We start from the raw sequence: 13451 nt of genomic DNA, 5'->3' as shown, positions 1-13451 counted from the left end.
CACTGTGTAGATTCAAGTTTCTTTCTGGTATTATATTCTTTCTGCTTAAAAGTGTCCTTTACCATTTCTTCTAGAGTAGAACTGCTGACCATAAATTCCATAAATTTTGTTTGTCCTGATAAAATCTTTATTTCTCCTTTACTGCCAAAACAGACATGTTTTATATTCCAGTTTGCTGCAGCTACCAGAATGTAAAATACCAGAAATGGATTGGCTTTTATAAAAGGGGCTTAGTAGGTTACAAATTTACAGTTCTAAGGCCATAAAAGTGTCCAAATTAAGGCATCAGCAAGAGGATACCTTCACTGAAGTAAGGCTGATGGTGTACAGAACATCTCTGTTAGCTGGGAAGGTACATGCTTGACATCTGCTAGTCCTTTGATCCCGGGTTGTGTTACCTTCAGCTTTTGCTTCCAGTGGCTTCTTTTAAAGTGTTTGTGTGTTCCCACTTAGTTTCTCCAGGGCAAACTCTGGGCTTCACCTCTTAGTTTAGTATCTCCAAATGTTCTGGTCTGTGTTGGCTCTCTTAAGGGCTCCAGTGCACTAATTAATACCCATCTTGAATGGGCAGGATCACATCACCATGGAAATAATCCGATCAAAAGTTCCCACCCACAATTTGGTGGGTCTCATCTCCATAGAAAAAAGCCTAATCAAAAATCCCACCCAACAGTAGGTTTGCGCCACAAGATTGGATTAAAAGAATATGGCTTTCTGTGGTGTACAAAATAGATTTAAACCAGCACACTTTCATTACAGAACACAGCATTGGCAATTAGTTTTTCTTTCAGCATTTTAAATAGATATTCCATTATGCTCTAAACTGCATGATTTCTGGCAAAAAGTCTTCTGTTATTCTTACCTTTTATCCTATGCATGTTATGTGACATTTTTCTCTTTTTCTGTCAAGATTTTCTTTGTATTTTGTTTTTACCACTTTGAATATGATATACCTAGGGGTGTGTGTGTGTGTGTGTGTGTGTGTGCATGTGTGTGTGAGAGAGAGTGAAAGAAAGAGAGATTTATATTGTTTAGTGTTATGAGCTTCTTTGATATATGCTTTGGTTTGTCTCTTTTTAAAATCAATCTTGGCCATTATTTCTTCAATTATTTCTTCTGCTCTTTTCTTTCCTCTTCTCATTCATGGACTTCAGTTATATGTAGGTTAGATAATTCCATATTGTACTCCAGCTCTTAGATTCTCTTTTCATTTTATTTAGCTGTTTTTTCTCTTTGAATTTCATATTGCATAATTTTATTGAACTATCTTAGAGTTATCTGATTGTTGTCTTGACTATGTCAAGTCTACTGAGGAGCCCATTGAAGATATTTATAATTTCTGTATTACATCCTCTTTGCTAGAGGTAAGATTTTGTTTGTTTGCTTTTGTTTTTTGTTTTTGTGTTTTTTTCTTCCCACAGTTGCAATGGAGGACAGTGTTTCTTGCCATTCTCTTCCATAGATTATGAAGTTTCCACCTAGGGAAGATAGGAGAAAGGTTCTGGGTGGAGTTTCAGTTAATCTCCCACACCCTTGGGGCTGTAAAATTCCTTAAGAGAGTCTTGAGACTCTCAAAACTATTCTTTGAGGCTCAAGGTGCAGACTCATCCAATGTTTTGACTCCAAGGAAGCATTACATGCTCTCACAATTGTGCACTCAACCTCCATCAATTTGCCTACTAATGTAGCTAAACACGTCTAGATGAACTCTTCTTACTGGTGTCCACTTGTGTTCCCTTTAGATAAGCCAGTGCTCATGTCTCATATTTCCCTACAAATGCTTGCTTGCCCTGTGGCCTAAGTTCTACAACAGGTTCAAGAAAAGTGATGAATTTATAGTTGTCTAGAGATTTTTATTTTAAATGTGGAAACTACACTCTTTCTAGTACTCTACATCTCCAAACAGAAACTGGAAGCAATAAATTTGATATATTTTAATTTGTTTTTATTTTCTTTTATTTCACAATATTTCAAAAATATTTATTTAATTTCCCTTGGAATTTTTTCTCTGATCCATGGCTCAAAATTTAATTTTTCAGATATTTGAGGATGCTTAAAATGTATTTCTATTGTTGATATCTAGTTTAATTCTGAAATAGTATATATAATTTAATGTATTTAAGCTTATTGAGATTTCTTTTAGAACTTGGAATATGGTATATTTTAGTGAGTGATCCATGTTCCCCTGAAAAGAATGATTATTCTGTTGTTGTTGGTTGGAATGTTACTAGGTCTTTGAAATTATAGTTTTCATCAAATATGGTGGGGTTTGTTATTATTGTTGTTGTTGGCAAGTAGTTCTGAAAATGTATTTTGTGGTCTCTCCCTCTCTATCTTGGACTCCAGTTATTTATATATATTTACATACACATACACACACACACACAAATATATATTTATGTGTACATATATGTAGCACTTAGTATTTGTTTACAATCATTGAGTTTCTGCTTATTTAACTTTGAATTTTTGCTTTATTTTGTAATTTTCATTTTTTTTTTACTTTATGCTTTAGCTATGTCTTCAAGGTCACTGATAATTTCTTTTGCAGTGTCTAATTGCTGTTAATGAAAACTGTGAATTTAAAAAATTTTATATATTATATTTTTAGTTCTAAAAACTTTCATTTGGTTCTTTTCAATTCCTTGATTACTCTCCTGGTTGTACTAATCTTTCTTTTAAATCTTTAGTTTTATTTATAAAATCTGTTTGAAGTCCTTACCTGTTTATTCCATCATCCCTGTCATTTCTGGTTTGTTTCTTTCATCTGATTTTTATCCTGGTTTTGGCTCACATTTCTTGGTTCTTGGAATTTTTTATTGGATGCTAGATATTGTAAAATTTATGTAGTTGAATAGTGAATTTTTTTAAACCCTCCTTTAAGAGTATTTGACATTGTTCTGGAGACTAAGTTTCTTGCCAGCCTAACTGTTAGGGCATGTCTAAAGTGTCCTTTAATCAAGGGAAGGATTTTTACCTCATCACTATTGACTTGTGGAACCAGTAATTCTTTCCTGTGGGAAGCTGTCATAGTGTTGTGGGATTTGTAAGATATTTAGCCACTAGATGCCAGTAGCACTCCTCTCCCCATCCCACTAGTTGAGAAAACCAAAAGTTGAAATTACCAAGCATCCCCTGGTGAGCAAAATTGTCCATAGTGGTGAATGACTGATCTAGGACAAGTTTAGACTTACTACTATGGTGTGACAATTCTAGATGTTCTATTAATGCTCTGGTTGTTCAAATAGGACTCTGCTCTGCTGCTGTAACCTTCAGGCTTATATGAATTATGGAATGTTCAGATTGTAGCTCCTGGTTATTGTCTGCTTCCATGGAGTTTTATCATTTGTATGGATAGTTTCACTCTTTAACACCAGACTAAAGGGTACTATGCAAATTTCTGGAACTCTTATACTGTGTAGCTTTTTCTCTACTATAATTTAACATTTGGAATCCAGCTGCCTCAAACTCACTGAACTTCAATGTCTTCCTCCTGGTGAGATTAATGTGATATCCATTGAAAATGCTGGGTTGAACAGAAGGCTCATCTTGTTCCTTCGTTGTTGCTGTTGTCTTCCTCGCTCTCAGGGATTGCAGTCCTGTATGTTTTTTGTCTAGTGTCTAGATACAGTGGTTTCAGATATTTTATCCAAGTTTTAGCTGTTTACAGTGAGAGAGTACATGTTGTGTCAGCTACTATTTCATGGCTAAAAGTGGAAGTCCCCTAATAGTTAATATTTTGAAGTGCAAAACAGTGACTTAAAGACTTCTGTGACTTGGAAGTAGTTGAGGCCTTCTACTGGAAGAATTGGTGGAGAAAAAAAGTGAAGAGAGTTCCTGAAAATATAGAGTTGTTTCTTTCATGAATCTTTAATGTATTTATGAATATAGTGCAAACCCTGTGTATGAGGTTTTTGTTTTTTTTTTTTTAATTGCCGCTGTAAAAAATCACCACAAACTAATTGGCTTAAGGCAATACACATTTTTTATCTTACAGTTCTGTAGGATAGAAGTCTTAACATCTGTATCATTGAGCTAAAGTCAAAGTTTCACCTAGGATATTTTTCTTTCTGGAAGCTTTTGAGGATCATCTGTTTCTGTGCCATTTCCAGCTTCTAGATGGGACCTGTGGCCCCTTTCTCTGCTGTTAAAGGCAGCAATCTTGCATCTATGTTCTTTCATGCTCTCATCTCCGTCTTATTTTCTGACTCCCTTACTCTCTTCTTCTAATTCCGTTTTCCTATATTAAGGAGTCTTGTGATTACACTAGGTCCATTTTCATGATTCAGGATAATCTCTCATCTGGATGTCCTTAATTTAATTGCATCTGGGAAGTCTTTTTTGCTATGTAAGGTAGCATATTCACAGGTTCAGCGGATTCAGGCAAGAACATCTTTTGAGATGTTATCATTCTGCCTATCACACCCTCCAAGAAGAGTCATAGCAGTGCAAAAATAATAATTTAGTAATATTTCACTTTCATAATAGAATGTCTGTTACAACAGTTTAATTAGTTGATTGATGTCATTAAAGGATGCAATATAGTGGATTGTATTCATGGGTGTTTGACTATTCAGGTTTTTTGTTAGCCATGCTATCAAAGCTGCTACTGGAAATGAATGATTGTTTTAGCAGATAAAATAATACATGAAAGATGTAATGCTATTTCAAGAGTTTGGGATCTTTTGGTCATCTGAGGCAGTAAGTAGAGTGGAAATACCTCAGACAGTTTGGCACAGACATACATACACCTTAGTATGGTGACAAAGTTTATCTGCTCCCCCCAGAACTGGCACCAGGGATCTATACTGGCTGCATGATGGGCCAGTGAGGGGATAGGGGAGTGGCCAATGAGTGTGCCACAATGTTTTCATACTATTTTTAAGTTGCCCTTTTCTTTGATTGAGTGCATACCATGTTACTGCAACCCCTTAACTATTTTCTGGGACTTTGATGAAGATCTCTTTGCCAGTTCTTGAAGAATGTTCCTAGCATCTGTGGGGTATGGAGCCCTGGAGTGTCTCACTCCACCTTCTTGATCAGAGCAGGGTTCCAGCTTTCTTTTGATTAGTGTTTGCATGATATATCTTTTTCCAACCTTTACCTTTTAATTTTTTGCTCTTCTATATTTATAGGGCATATTCTTTTTAAGCAGCATATTTGTCTTGCTTTTTTAACCAATCTAATAATGGTTGCATTTTAATTGGAGAGTTTAGACAATTTGCATTTAATGTGATTATTGACATGGTATAGTTTAAACCTACCTTCATGCTATTTGTTTTCTATTTGTCCCATCTTTACTTTATTCCTTTTTCCACTTTTTCTGCCTGCCTTTGCATTACTTGAATATTTTTATTCCATTTTTTTTCTCCATTGTTGTATGGTTAACAGTAATTCTTGGTTGTTTTATTTTAATGTATGCTTTAGTATTCATAGTACACATGGTTGTCTCTTCACAGTCTACCTTCAAATGATATTATACTCTTTCACATATTGAATAAGAACTTTAAAAGAGTATACTTCCCTTTCCCCCCAACAGACTTTTGTGCTGTTTTTGTCACACATTTTACTTTTATATATGTAAAAACCCCAAAATATGTTATTATATTTGCTTTAAGCAGCTGCTTATTTTTTATTTAAAAGTAAGAAAAAATCTTCACATCTATGTATGTAGTTACAATTAATGTGTTCTTTGTTTCTTTGTATAGATCCAACTTTCAATCTTGTATCATTTCCTTCTGCTGGAAAGGTTTCTTTTAACATTATTTTGTACCACAGGCCAGCTAGTGATGAATTGTTTCAGCTTTTGTGTTTCTGAAAATGTCTCTATTTCATGTTAATATTTGAAAGATAATTTTGCTGGGCATAAGATTCTATGTATGTTGACAGTTTTTTTTTTTTTTTTTATCCCCTAGTTCTTTAAAGATGTTGCTCCTTTGTCTCCTAGCTAGCTTTCTAGGATAAACCCAGTGTCATTCTTATCTTTCATACATCGTATATAACGTGTCTTTTCTCTGACTGCTTTCAAGGTTTTCTCTTAAGCGTATATATGGCCACTTTGTCCCATAGTCCGTTCCTCTTTACCATGTTTTCATTATGTTAGGTGAGGTCTCCTCACCAAGGCAAATTATATCTTTGTATTTAACATCACCCACCCCTGTGCCAAAGGTAACCCATAAATAAGCCTAGGCTAATTCTTAGAGCCATTGCCCACCACTTCAAGGATGATCTCTCATCTTCCTGACATGTTCAGATGCTGCTGAAGTAGAGCAGCTAAATGCAGTCCAATTATTCAATGAGCTTTTAGCTGTGACTTATTTTGGGGTGACAGTGCTGTCTCTCATGCAGTGTGATAAATTGGGAGAGGGTAGTCTCTCTAGCTTATTTATGTCTTCAATAGACTTGGCATAAGCATTGCACCTTGCATATGGTTTTCAGAGCTGACACAGGTGTTTCTAAATTATTATGTCTGTGCTGGTTTGGATATATTATGTCTCCCAGAGAAAGCCAAATTCTTTAATCCAAACTTTGGGGGCAGATGTATTAGTGTTGATTAGGTTGGAAACTTTTGATTGAGTATTTCCATGGAGATGTGACTCACCCAACTATAAGTGACAACTCTGAATTATTTCCATGGAGGTGTGGCCCTGCCCATTCAGTGTGTATCTTGATTAGTTTGCTGGAGCCCTATAAGAGCTCAGACAGAAAGAGCTCAAGGCTGCAGCTGAGAGAGAGATTTTGTAGACAGCTATTGAAAGCAGACTTTTGCTAGCCAAGAGTTTGCCTGGGAGAAACTGAGAGAATACCCCCACATGCTTGAAGGGGAACATCTTGGGAGAAAGCCATTTTGAAACCAGAACCCTGGAGCAGATGCCAGCCATGTGCCTTTCCAGCTGACAGAAGTTGTCTGGACACCATTGGCCATTCTTCAGTGAAATATCTTCTTGTTGATGCCTTAGTTTTGATACTTTTATGGCCTTAAAACTGTAACTTTGTAACCAAATATCCCCCTTTATAAAAACCAATCCATTTCTGGTGTTTTGCATAATGGCAGCATAGCAAACTGGAACGATGTCTACTTGGGAATTTCAGTCAGAATCTTACTGGGAGAGCTGGATATCTGAGTATACATCCCCACCTTTTCTATCAACTGCTTAAATGATTTAAATGGCTAATTATATCTGTAATTTCATGGGGATAGGGGTACAGATCTATCCTTTTTATTCTTAGAATTCTACCAGTTAAGGCAGTCAAGGAAAGGACATACAGAAAACAAAATAAATGGAGCATAATTAAACACCAAGTTTCAATAACATAAAGGTAAATGTAATTGTAGTTGAAAGCCAGTGATGATCTGAGAGAATGTGGTGACTAATTATATAATATTAATCTCCAGAAAAATCAGAATTAAGAAACCATTCTATTTCTATCTGTACAAATGAGAACTCTCCTAGGCAGAAGTGAGATCATTGAAGAGACATGTGAACCAAGAACATGTCTGCTTAATCAAGAGATGATAGGTAGGTAAGGGATACTGAATAAAATATTACTTTTTTGTTCAAAGGCTGCTATAGGGGAATTATATACAGTGGAATCTTTTCCCATAAGCAAACTATTCCACTTCATCAACTTCATAAGGTGACTATAATTTTTGTGCAGAGAATCTCTTGAGAGTGTAAAGCAGCACTTTTAAAAATTACATCATGCAGTAAGTAAAAACTAGATCTTTTGTGAGCAAACCAGGACATACAGTCACTATATGAAAACACTACTTCTGGAGTTGTCCCACTTAGGAACCAACAAGAGCTACTTACACATATCAGATAAACTACAAACTCTGCTGCATGGTTTGCAGAGCTCTCTATAATCTGACTCCCTATCACCTATCCATTACTAAACTGCCATCCGGTTCTTGTGAAAGAGAAGAATGAACATAAGCTTTGTGGTGTGTCCATCCTGGTAATGAATCATGACAGTCTTCCACTTCAGGTTTTCATCCACTGCAAGTGTCAGTTATTGGTGTCAACATGAGGATTTCCATCCTGGGTTCCCATTGATTTAAGATGCTTTTCTTCTACAAACCAGAGGAGTGGGAGAACTGGATCTGCTCCTCCCAAGGTAAGACAATTTGTGTAATTTGAGCATGATCTTGAGCAGCTCTAAAAATAAGAATATGTGGTTTATATGGAGTAGGATTCAGTTCACTGTATTATCAAGACATCAGCAAAATGGCTGGGGCATTTCAGGGCCATTCCGGGGTCTGAGTGCTGAGGGGCTCAGACTAGGGGAGAAATGGGATTAGGAGCAAGTGACACCCAGACAGGAACACGAGAATTTGGTCTAGAGTGTTTGTGTACTGGAAGAGGTAGGAGAAGACTGTACTAGAAGGCTTTGGCTAGGACACTGCAGATGCCCTGGGATCCCAGTGCATGGACTAACAGGCTTTCAAGTCAGGTTGATTCTAAATGAACCGCACACCTAAGGCTACTGATCACCACCCTATTGTCTTTGGCTTTCAATCTAGGATGGATTTGGAAGCTATTGGTTGCCTGGGGAGAAGAGTAAGTGTGGAGACCCGAGCAGTTAGTGAAGAGGAAAAAATAGGAGCTAACAGCAGCACAATTTTGGACAGCTGGTAAATACCCAACACATACTTCCCAAAACAATAACAAAATAATTCAGAAAGCTATTTGGGCTTTTAATTAAGTACTTGCAAGTTCTATTGACAATAGAGTTTTTAAATCTAGCTGCTGATTCACTGTCCTCTTATTATTAGCTCAGGTTGCACTTATTTGGGATGAAAGGCAGAAAGATTTAGTCAGACTTTATCTTCTTATCAGAGACCTTAATGTTGGATTCTCCTAACTCACAACTGGACTGTAAACTTCGATTGCTCTCACCTCCTGCACAGATTTGGGAAAGAGATTTGAATTCTGTTGGCTTTGTGTATAATGAGAGTTTATACTAATGCACTTGACAAAAACTTGTACTTTATGGTTTCCCATTTACGTGTGCTATAGATCACCTAAATTGACACTTCTGCAATTTTTCAATATTGCACTTCTGTATGTTTTTTTTTTTTTTAAATTTACTTATAGAGCCATCAATGTAAGAGGAAATGCATTTATATTGGTGAGGGTGGGTATGTGATTCCCAACATATGGCCTTTAAACATTTCCTAATGTAATGCTGACATTGACTATGGTTTGTGGTTTTGTTCTTTCCTTTGTCTTCTCAAAAGAATACCTTCCAGATATTGCTTTAGAATATCAGGATCTTCCCCACCATTGACTTAGGCAATCCAAAGATTTACTCATGCTTCAGTTGGAAAGTTGTCATGACCATTTCAATTAAGGGAAATGGAGCAGAGTTTGTGGAGTACTCATTATACTACTGCAAATAGAACACTAAGCCATGTTTTGGAAAGTTTTAGATACACTGGAGCTTTGGGCACAAAGCGATGGAAATTGGAGGCAGCAGAATTGGAGATGGTGAGTTTTCTCTGGTCGTTGGAAGTTCAGTTTGTCTTTGAAATACTCTGCCATTCATGCTTTGTTTTATTGTAGTCCCACCTTACCAGCTAAATTACCCATTACTTCTTTTTCTGGATTCCAAACTTTCCAGGTACATTCCTGAATTACCTCACGAACATAACATTTTTGGGCTAATCCCTATCTTTGTAACATACTATACTATCCACATGGAATGCCAAACCCCTTCTGATAATAAGAATGCTTATAAGCATGTATGTTTGGGCATGCATGCTTAAAAATCTACTGTGTTTGTCATATAGAAGCTGATTAAACTTTGTAGTCAAAACAACATTATAAGATTGGCAAAGCGGTTGTTTTATCTCTGTTGTATAAAGAAAAAATATAACTTTCTGTGAAAATTTTCTAGCACTCTATTGATATTCTTTTATTTCTCGGTTCAAACTGCCTGTTACATTTTCATGTTTTAGTGTCTTGTCTCAATTAGATTTTGCTTTTTGAGCTCTGTCTAATTCTGCTTTCTTTTTCCCATCACCTATAGTAAATAGAAAATATTCAACAAATACTTTTGAAAATATCACTAATGTGCTTGTTGACCAATGAGTTCTCTCACTATAGTGAATGACATTTCATTTCCAGATTGGCATAAGATGCAGTAAAATAAAGACTTGATAAGAGAATTGACAATAAGTCCAGAGCCTACAATGGTACTAGAATTTGGCTGAACCATATGTTGTACTTATTCTGTTTTATGCTTATTAGCAACCAGTCTCATATTTTGCTGTTCCTTAGTATACACTTATGATTCTATTCTTGTTTTTTTTTGTGCTTTAATGCCAAAGAATGGTTATCACATTGAAAAGGAGCAAACCAGCTGTTGGAAAGGTGCTATGGTTCTCCTACTAGATGCACCAGGCAAATGACAGCCACTAAATGGTATCCACCAAGACATGCTGTTGTGACCTCCAATTTGTGTTTAAAGAGGACAGGATGTTTCATGCATCACTTTACACATGTCAAGTAAACTTTCATCTTTCCTTTCAAACTATTTATCTTCTAACAGTTCTTGAAATATGTCAGTCAAAAACTAAGAAAAAAAGAATTACTTGAGTAAATAAAAATGGAAGTTAAAGTTCACTGAGTGATGGTAATATTTTCCTAATGGCAATATGGGGAATATATTTCTGATTTCCAATTAAGTATCCACAAGTATTTATCAAGTGCCTTTAATGTTTACATCCCTTTATGGTCTCTGAATTAGCTGTGAAAGAAGAATAAAACATGACTGCTTCCATGACTGAACTCCCAGATAAATTTAGAGATTGGAGAGCAGAAAGCACACGTGCTAAATTCTCAGGTAGTTTCTTAGAAATTGAGGAAAGTTCTTGAGTCATTGTACATCACATCAGCATGGGGTTACAGCAATGGGCCAGAAATGGCTGCAAGATGTTGCTAAACAGAAAAGGACTGAGGCAGTTTTTATCTATTCCCCCAAAAAGGTGAACAACCCCATTAAACAATGGCCAAAGGACTTGCATAGGCATTTCTCTAAAGAATCTGTACAAATGAGCAGTAGGCATATGAAAAGATAATATCGTTAGCCGTTAGAGCAATGCAAATCAAAACCAAATGAGATACTACTTCATACCCAAAAGGATAGCTATTATTCAAAGCAAAACAAAACAAAACAGAAAATAGAAAGTGTTGGATAAGTTGTGGAGATATTGAAACTCTAGTGCATAGTTGATGGGCATGTAAAATGAAAAGCCACAGTGAAAAGTTACATGGCAATTCCTTAAAAAAGTTACGTATGTAATTACCTTATGAACCTGAAATTGCACTTCTAGATATGTACCCAAAGAAAGTGCAAATAGGGCACCAATGTTTACAGCAGCATTATTCACTATAGCTAATGGAAATAGCCTGCATCTTTCAACAAATTAATGGATTAACAAATTGCGATATAAACACACAGTGGAATATTAGTCAGCCATAAGAAAGAATGAAAATCTGAGACAAATTGCAACATGGAAGAACCCTGAAAATATTAGGCTCAGTGAAATAAGCCAGGCACATAAGGATAGCATTGTATAAGTTATAAAAGATGACTAAAAACTTCAAATTTTCAGAGATAGAAAATAGATTAGAAGTTACCAGGAAATGGGGATAGGGGAGTAGGGGTACTGTTTGTTTGGGAAAAAAAATTCAAATATGGAAGTAAATTCATCAAAAGGAAAATAAAAGAAAAAAGAAAATAATTAAGAAAGGAGGAGGTTGTAGCAAAGTCAAAAAATGCAAATACCAGAAGGTCATGTGGAATGGGCTAAGGAGAAGGAATTTTCATATCATCCCTGAGATGTGGGTGTGTGGGTCCAGGGAAGGTCCCCTGGAACCTCCAAAAGATAGCTCCTGATTCCCTGCTACTGTTCCAGCTCATTATATAGGAATCAGAACAACCCTGTAGGGGATTAATAAACAACTGAGCCTAAAGTACTAAGCAGCATTAAATTCAAGCAACATGTGCTTCTATGACCTCAACTCATATTCCCGTATATTCTTCTCCACAAAAGGAAAAAATGCAGATTCACCTCAGTTTAAATCTCTAATGACTTCGCTTTTAAGCAAATTCATAGAGTCAGAAACTAGAATATAGGATACCAGGTGTGGTGAAAGGGAATAGGGAATTGATGTTTAAACTGTACAGAGTTTCTTTTTGGGATGGTGGAGAAGTTTTGGTAATGGATGGTGATGATGGTAGCACAATTTATGACTATAATTATTATCACTGAATTATATACCTGAATGTGGTTAAATGTGGGAAATTTTAGGTTGCATATAAAATAAAAAATAATAAAAAACACACACACACACACATATAACTATATAACACAAACAGGGAACCCTAAGGTAAACCATGGATGATAGCTCATAGTACAATTATAATATTCTCTCATCAATTTTAACAAATGCATCATTCTAATGCAAGGTGTTAACAGTAATAAAGGTGGGTACATGAGAACTCTATTTTCTGTGTGGTGGTTTGAAATTGCATTGTACCCCAGACAAACCTGTTCTTAAATTTAATCCATTCCTGGGTTTGAACCCATTAACGTAGAACCTTTGAGGAGGTTACTTCTGTGAAGGTGTGTGTGGCTCAGCCCACTCAGGACGGGTCTTCATTTTATTACTGGAGTCCTTTATAAATGGGATGAATTCAGACAGGAGGGAGAGAAAACCACAGGAAGCAAGAAGCTGAACCCAGAAGAGAAGGGAGAGATCAGGAGACACCACCATGTGCCTTGCCGTGTAACAAGCTAAGGCTCCCAGGATCACTGGCAACCAGCCCCGGAACGCCACAGTCTTCCGGAGAAAGTACCGCCTTGATGATGCGTTGATTTGGACTTTCTTTTATCAAAGCTGTAAGTACATAAATTTCCACTGTTTAAGCCAATCCATGGCACAGTATTTGCTTGAGCAGCACAGGTAATTAAATATTCAACATGATTTTTCTGCAAACTTGCAACTTCTCTAAAAAAAAAAAAAAAACACAAAAACTCTAATGACTAAGAATGACTAAGAAAACATGGAACTGACTGAGTTTACCTGCAATCAATTGGATTAAGTAGTTTTTTTAAACCACTAGGCAAAATGGGAACTTGAAAGAGATATGATGTTCAGTAACGGAAAAACAAAGTTATGTTTTTCCATATGCAAGATTTTTGGTATGTGTTTTCAGCACACATATGTGCATGTTTTAAATCATAATCAGGGTAGTTATTTTTGCTGTTTGCTAAATTTTACCAGCTCTCAGTCTGTGGTAACATGACAGCATTGTACTTCCTGGTCCCCAAGTCATTATGTGTGACTAAGAGTCATAATTCAAATGACATGGGTCACTTCTGAGACAGAATATTTAATTCATTGTGTAAGATTGGGTAAGATTCATCAGGGCAACACTGA

At 36.2% G+C, this 13451-nt stretch overlaps 1 long non-coding RNA gene across 1 annotated transcript in view; it reads left to right on the top strand.

Moving 5' to 3' along the window:
- LOC119512682 overlaps nucleotides 1–9880 on the top strand; it is a 180328-nt gene extending 170448 nt beyond the window's left edge. The window contains exons 2-4 of the long non-coding RNA XR_005212442.1: nucleotides 7990–8118; nucleotides 8525–8635; nucleotides 9242–9880. This is a non-coding gene — a long non-coding RNA (uncharacterized LOC119512682). The remainder of the gene's footprint in view (nucleotides 1–7989; nucleotides 8119–8524; nucleotides 8636–9241) is intronic.
- Nucleotides 9881–13451: the final 3571 nt, after the last annotated feature.

The sequence above is a fragment of the Choloepus didactylus genome, chromosome 17, assembly GCF_015220235.1.
Source record: "Choloepus didactylus isolate mChoDid1 chromosome 17, mChoDid1.pri, whole genome shotgun sequence".
NCBI classification, from domain to species: Eukaryota; Metazoa; Chordata; class Mammalia; order Pilosa; family Megalonychidae; genus Choloepus; species Choloepus didactylus.
Note: the sequence above shows the minus strand (reverse complement) of the source record. Positions and strands in the feature narration are given on the sequence as shown.